The sequence below is a fragment of the Mytilus galloprovincialis genome, chromosome 7 (assembly GCF_965363235.1).
Source record: "Mytilus galloprovincialis chromosome 7, xbMytGall1.hap1.1, whole genome shotgun sequence".
Classification (NCBI taxonomy): domain Eukaryota; kingdom Metazoa; phylum Mollusca; class Bivalvia; order Mytilida; family Mytilidae; genus Mytilus; species Mytilus galloprovincialis.
In genome coordinates this window covers 59,579,048-59,587,287 of record NC_134844.1, presented here as the reverse complement: position 1 = coordinate 59,587,287, position 8,240 = coordinate 59,579,048, and the positions used below count along the sequence as shown (strand labels likewise).

At 31.5% G+C, this 8,240-nt stretch overlaps 1 long non-coding RNA gene across 1 annotated transcript; it reads right to left on the bottom strand.

Annotated features, from left to right (window-relative positions):
- Nucleotides 1-1,206: 1,206 nt before the first annotated feature.
- On the bottom strand, nucleotides 1,207-2,702 carry LOC143081823 (uncharacterized). The gene is made up of 2 exons (XR_012980107.1): nucleotides 2,652-2,702; nucleotides 1,207-1,430 (listed from the first exon to the last, which is right to left on the bottom strand). It is a non-coding gene; the product is annotated as an uncharacterized LOC143081823 (long non-coding RNA).
- Nucleotides 2,703-8,240: the final 5,538 nt, after the last annotated feature.

Sequence of the window (8,240 nt, the reverse complement as noted above, 5' to 3'; positions counted from 1 at the left end):
GTAAATGACTAACAAAGACATAAATAGTTTGTCGCTATGATGTCGTAATTTGTAAAAAATCCTAATAAGAAAAGATTGTTAACAAGCAAGTCAGTACAAAACCACTGAGTTAGTAAGTCCTTAAGGGTTAAACTCATAATTTTACACGTCACTTCATATCACAACAGTTACGCTTCCTGCTCTTTTATCGGTTGTTCTTCAAATCAAACTTTGAAAAATAACTTATATCCCTCTATAATAAATGTGGTTTTGCCCTTGCAGATAAAGCCCGAGATGAAATTGTGTTCGTGTTAAAATCACATTACACACATTGATTGATAGATACGTAAGATAATGACAATTCACATGGAAACTACAATATGCTTCATACCACTAACCAAGGAAAAAATCCTCGATAATCGTGTATCATACAAACAGCGTTACATTGCAAACAGAAACAGAATTCAATGGTCGTTGTTGGCGTGCCGATGTCATAACGCAGGTTGTTACGTTTTTTTTAGGTGAGATCCAAATGTTGTTTTACCCGTATCAATTCAAAAGGTTTGATAATATATCTCTGACACTTGTTCAAACCGTACATAAAAGTGGTGCCCCATGATGTGTTATAAAAAATTGAGGCAGAATATACAAAAGGGTAAACATACTCACAAGTCAATTCAAAACAACGAACACACAATAGATCATTTAAACTTCAATCAATGCCAAACTTTTTTAATTGAATTTGAGTCACAACTGTAAAATTTGTAAGCAAAACAAACAAATCTTTCTTATGTAAAAGAGGGACGAAAGACACCAGAGGGACATTGACACTCATAGATCGAAAGTAAACTGACAAAATAATGGCTAAAAAAAGACAAATAATTGTAAACAAGACAGAACATAGAAACTGTAGACTAAGCAACACGAACCCCACCAAAAACTGAGAGTGATCTCAGGTGCTCCGGAAAGGTAGGCAGATCCTACTCCAAATTAGACACCCGTCGTGATATTCACCAATGAGATATTGTACTGTCAAGAGATGTGAATAAGACAGCCAACCAACACCATAAAATAAAAAGCATCAAGCTGGTAACGTACAGTATTCAACAATAGATCGGTGTTTATTTAACACACCTAGCAATTCTCAATTGTAAAATCAGAAGACCATTGTGTGTGTCTAAGAAAGTGCACTAACACCTGTTAAGAGTGCTAAACAGAAATAATAAAAACATTATGATAATTTTTATTTTTGTATCAGTCTTACATCTAACGTTATATTACTGCCGTGAGTCTGCTGCTTTAGTTTTTCTATTACTGGGACTCATTTGCCGTGTATTATGTCGCAATATCCATTAGAACACCTGTGTTTGTGGCAACACGAATTGGTAAAACTGCATGGTCTACCAATACACCCTCGATGAACACCAACACCAACACTTCTTTTAACAAGCCTACAACAGGTCATTTGTAGAAATATATGTTTGCTGTAAACGTTTATTATCATTTATACTGCACTCGTTCTATTTCAGCAGTCAAAATGCGTTGACTTTATATTTCTATGTCATATACAGTCACTGACCCGATATCACTTTTCCTCATGAATATTTAAATAGAAGTTGCCAAAATCATGTTTAATTATTCATACGACCTCTTCATCCTGTTCTTGTTTTCAATGCATACAACGATGCGTGGAACGACTCATACTTGTTTCTTTTACAATTATTGGAAAAACATAATTTATTTGTTAATATATTTTGTTTGCAACCTATAAATCATTACGTTTTCTGCTTATTGTTGATATTTTAGTCCATACTCAAACGATTTCGTTCACCATCGATTGTGGGTTTCATTGTGTTGTATATTTCTCCGCCAGCATGGTATGAGGCCTTTTTAAAGGGGGAATTGTCGCCAATATTTAAATCAAATAAATAACATTAACGCATTAAACAACAATTAAAAATGTGTTTTTTTTTTAGATTGCAGTATAAAGACAATAGTAGTGCATTGACTTGACATATCAACGATATAAGGATTCGGCTCGAAACGAGGAAATAGCTCGGCACAACCTCGCATTTCCCCGTTTCTAAGCCTCGTCCTTATATCGTTGATATGTCAAGTCATTGCACTATTACTGTCTATACATTGTTTTAATTGATCTTTCGATATATATCTCAAAATTCAGTTTTACCATTGGAAATAGAATAGACTACTTTTCATTCATTTCATTTGCAAGCATTACCCTTAAAACGGTACGAATTACTTTGAATAAAATAAACTATGCATAATTATGGCACTACATGCATAAAAATTAAGGAATACAGATTTTAGTACGTGAATAACTTCAGTTTAAGTTATGATGTGTTCTAGTTAGATGATAAAAGTATTGTTTGACATATTTATTTAGCCACTGCTTTCTCTGTGAGGAGCAACATACCTAGAACCAATATGTAAGGAACGTATTATGCTACATATTCCTTTTTCATGTTTTTGTGTAAATCAGTTTAACGTTTCTGCAAGCTAAGTTAACCCTATCCATTAAAGCATCGGATGTTAAGTGTATGCGTACTGTTACAATATCTTGTTACTGTTACTAATACATTATCTACAATAATACTTTTTTTCGACCTAAAATCTAGAACCAATTAACCACAATATTTATTTGTTAAACTTACTTCTCAAGGAATCTATTGCCATCTTGCATTTCATCATTAGCCATGTTGACTGGAAATATTAGAATCAAATGTTTTAATAAATAATTGTTGGTTGTTTCACTACTAATATTCCATTTTTCAATTACAATTAGAACGAATAAGATACATATATATTTGCTGATTGTTTCACAACTAATAATAATTATCAAAGGTACCAGTCTTATAATTTGATACACCAGACTCATCAGTGACGCTTAGATCAGAATAGTTAGAAAGACAAACGGAAGGAAGAATAGTATTAAAGTATTCCAAAAGGTTGTGCCAAGTACGGCTATGGTAATCTATACCTGGGATACACAAATCCATAGTTTTTAAAAAAAATTATACTTTGGCAAATAGTTAATTTGAAAACAAATTACCATATCATTGATATTAAGTCAACACCAAAGTGCTGTCTATTGTGCTGGTGATACCCCCTGGGACGAAACGTCCAATAGCTGTGGTGGCGACCCAGTTGTGTAAACAACTCTCAAAGGTACCAGGCTATATTTTCATACGCCAGACGAGCGTTTCGTCTGTAAAAAAAACCATCAGTGACATTCAGATCAAAATAGTTAGAAAGCCAAACAATAATAATGTTTAAACGCATCGAGGAACCAAAATTCCCAAACGTTGTGTCTAATACGACAAAGATAATATATGCCTAGATAAGAATATTTCCTACTTTTGCAAAGTAAGAAAAATTACTATAAATGGATATTCATGTCAACACCGAAGGCCTGGCTACTGTGCTTGTGATACCCTCTGTGACAAAACATCCGTCAACAGTGGCATGAACCCAGTGGTGTGAAAAATTATCAAAAGTATCAAGAAGCTATTAATCTGATACGCTAGACTAGCGCTTCAGCGACGCTCAGATCAAAATAGTTAGAACAGCAATCAAGTAATAAATCATGTTTTAATAACAATCAGAACAAATAGAAATCAATGAATAATTGTTTGTTGTTTCACAACTAATAAAAAATGACTCCATTACAATCAGAACGAATAGAATATGTTAAGTAACGTTTACGTTTAGTATCTTGACTAGGTTATACAGTAATTATATTCCATGCATGTTTAAATTTGACTTATATTGTAAAATTCTGTAATGATCTGCAATTTTGCTTTAATATTAAAACAGATTTTCCCTCTAAACGACTTAACCTACAAAAAAATCATGACATCATATATACGTTTCGGTAGTTATAGAGCAAACAAATATTTTCCATTTCATATTTGAAAATAAAATCGCCATTATTCTTCATGTTTCTTTTGAAACTTTAAATATTTTCTCAATATTAAGGAATTTTGCTGCTATTTTCATGATAAGAGTTTTGTCCATTCTTAAGTTTGCTCACTGCTGCTTTTATTGCTTTTTGTTCAGTCTTTGGTGAATAGTTGTTTCCCTTGCAACCGTATACGCCACATGCATGTTTGTATTTGAAATACATAAATGTATATATTTTTTATCAATGCCATGAATGCACTTTAGGTCTGATTAGTTGATGTACAGTAATCACTATTGACACTAATGTTATGAGTTCCTGTCAAGGTTCATTCTTATCGGAAAATGATTGATCATTATAGAGTCTAATTGGGACGAAGCGCTAGCCATGCGTATAAAATTTCAAATTTGGTTTCTATGATGAGATTATTTGAACCCCCCTACCAAGACCTAAATCGCTGCAATAATATTGCCATTCATGCAAACAGTTGTATTACACACACTAAACATAACTCACTAAATCCATTTGACAATAGATTGACTGTACTTTAATTAGTGAAATCATTCAGGTCACCAACTTCAGTTTTAAAAACTTGTTTATTGGGTTGATATTTGTGCAAATCATTCCAAAATAAAATATAACTTACACGAATCGGTAAGTTGATTTCATCTTGTAATTGTCTTACCTTCAGAAAAGGCCAACAACAGAGAGACAATTAACCAAACGGAAATCTTCATTTTTCTATTTTATAATTTTCCAGAAACTGCAAAAAGGACGAAAATGTGTTCAACTTGCATGCAAAGACACATTAATTCAGATACAGAAGTTTTAGTTTATCAAATATATATGTCAAATATAAACGACAGTTTATAAGTTTTCTACATTCTTTTTGACAATTGTGTATGTTAGGATGTATGTTGTTTTCTTTAACAGATTCGCCCAATTCCCGTCTCAAACTTTTTGAAACATTTTTTTTTTATCTCAAACATAAAACCATAGACTAATTCTTCACAAAACAAATCTTTTCGAAAACAATTTGTCTAGAGTTCACAGAAAATATAGTTATTACATTGTACGTTTTCTTATTATACACGTTTTTATTGACATACATTTGTACATGGTGTACTAGGAATGTTGCAGCTTTGTTAATATAACTGTTAAATAAAGTTGACGAGTACTTTCAAGTGACTTCTGCTTATAACATCATCATGATACAACATTTTTACTCTGTCGCATACATTTTCCTTTCACTAGTAATGTGTTTGTAAATTGCCATGAAAGAGACAAAAGAGAGACTGAAGATATTAAGGTAATGTTAAAACTCATATGATAAAAACAAATGGCAATCCCTTGACAAATTGATAAACAACCAAAAGATAGAAAAACAGCATGTACCTAAAACACAACAAAGAAACCCATTCCGGAGCAACACGAACCCCACAAAATTTTTAGTTAATAAATGGTGCTCCGGGAGGATAACCTTCGTTCATGTAAATGTTTGACTCTTGAATCTGTACAAATCTTAAATTTATTGAAAAAAGGACATCAAGTTTGAATGTAATGACACTTACACCCTATAATTCTGAAACGCTGCATCTTATATGCTCTAATCAACTTTGCCTCTAGGAAGAAACACGATTTGAAAATGTTAACAGTTAAACTTTGGGAAACAGAACAGAGAACAAGAAGCGAATGTATTGATTATTGGTAAAATTTATAACCATGCAGGATATTTATCGAGCAAAAGGTCACGAAAACTCAACAAATATATAACGTATTGAATAATTATTCGGACTTAAGTTCCACTTAACTAGATGCATCAGTAAAGTGAAAGACCCTAAAAACGATTGCATAAACAGGTGTCGTATCCCCATAAGAGGAATCGAATTGGAACTATTCTACATATTACAAAGGAGGAAACACATAGGCTAGGGATACCTGACGAGGATAAGCCTAGGTCTACATGACCATAACAGAATCACCTTTTTTAGTACACACACAATAATTATACTACAAACATGCAATTGTAAATTTCTGGAAAAATATGAAAATAAATGCAGAAGATTGTTTCCATCACCCGAAATATTTATCATGCACTGAGTTTACCAGTTCTCAATTACTCTAAATGTATGCACATAGAAAATTGAAATAAAAACGAAGGATTATGATAAGATATACTGGATTGGTCCTGGACCCGATTGATTTTAACTAAAAATATAAGTTAACATGTTAATCTTTAAACTATAAACATTAAACTTTCCTGTTTGAAGATATTGTTTGTAAATGTGTAAACCTTTAATCCTAATATGAGGATAAATTTGTAGGTTACGTTGCACATTTTGCGAGAAACGCTAGGTTGCTTCTTGAAAACAGACATGCTATGATACTTGCATCATATTTCATTATGGACAATACATGAACTAAAAAATACTTACATGAAGCTTATACAACCGTAACTGTGCTAAAGATTTTCGAAGAAATAGTTGGTGGCTTGTAGCTTTTATACAACATAATTACGCAAACAATTAACGTGTTCAGCATGTAAAGTGTACTTCACAATTATTATCTTGCTTGGTGGTTTCCCGTTTTTTTACAGTAAATGATATTCATGTATAAAAAAAGGTTTACAATTAAAATTGTCTTCATTAAAAAAAAAAATACTTACAATTAATTGATGTACTTTATAAGGCTAAGTGCATCTTAACCTTCATAGTGACACTTTATCTAGGTATTCCCAAAATACAAAATATTTTATTCTAGGCCAGCATTTTGTTCCACGAATACCTTTTTTCTTGTAAGGCATGGACTGAAACAAGATATGTTACTTTTATATATCAGATGTATATCGGGCGTTTTAGGTACTTTGGAAATGTCATTCAATGGATATTATTTAATCTCAATTGAGGATGAAAAATATGAATACGTGAGATGTTGCCAGCTGCAGGGTTCCTCTAAGTGCAGATATTTTTTGCTGTGTTAAAGACCCACTGTTGTCTCTTTGACATTCCCCATTTCCATTCTAAATTTTATCATCATGTTTAATACATGTTGAAATTTAAATTATTCAAATGATATTATCCGGATTTGTTGTCCACGATTAATTTACTATTGATATTTTCATGTAATACATGTATTAGAAATATTAAAAGTCTTCCAATTTATAAACATGTATCACTTCAACTTTATTTCCTTTTCTACAAAACTCAAATCCGATAATATATTCTCTTGTTTTGTTTATTATACTGCCATTTGTGACTGTAATTGTACGTTTTATATGTGCATTTAAATTCAGAAATTTTGCAGTTGGTATATTATCGCGAAAATAAATGCAACCTTTCAACTGATAACTTAATGTTCATTTACGCATGCAGACTTGACTTAACATCGATTACATGACGTTTTTACAACTGTTTACAATCCTTGGAAAAAACAAAATAGATTGGTGTATACAGGTTACAGATAGAAATGAATTAAAAATCAATTACACAGTAATATCATGAATACCTAGAACCATATGACTTTTCTTCTGTAGTAGTTTTCAATAGACTTACACACATGTGTGAATAGAAGGAGACAGTGTTTTTTTTTTAATTAGTATTCTATTCGTGTGGATTTGTCATACTCGAAATGAAAATGGACAAATATTAAAACTAACAGAGAATTTTATTTAATGAACAATATTGTTGGTATCAAAAGATTAATTATGTTTTCAAGAGTGTTTATTGTGAGCTATTGTTTTATTTTGAAAAGTAAACCGGACTTAGATGTTGTCATACATTAAACAGTTGAAGATGACATTAGTCGTAATTAATTAATTGTTAAAATTATATAACAACATTTACCTCGAAAGCACTATAATAACATAAGATACTTACTATTTAATTAGTCTACTTTGAACATATGTTTGGTGTCACTTTTCTTTAAATCGTACATAAAAATTAGGAAACATTAAATATGTGTAAATAAATAAAAATATTTTCATACAGTGACGGTTGCACTAGCTTATGTAAGTAGTTTTTACCTACATTTATATAAATAATGAATATTTTAATGTAGATTATATAATTTTAAACACTATGAAAACAGGTGACGTAGAACAGTTTTCACCAACACGCAATTCTTCACATATTGTATATCTTCATTAACTATGACTTTGAACAAAAAAGAGAAACAATGATCAGTTGTCATCATTGGTATCACATTTCAACTTATTCACACTATTACCTGTACCTACATGACACATTCCTGGTAATACAGTTCATGCGGTAATAACCGGTAGTCTAACAATATGAAAATTTGCGTTTATATCAGAAGACATTGTGATTTGTGCTCATGAACAAAT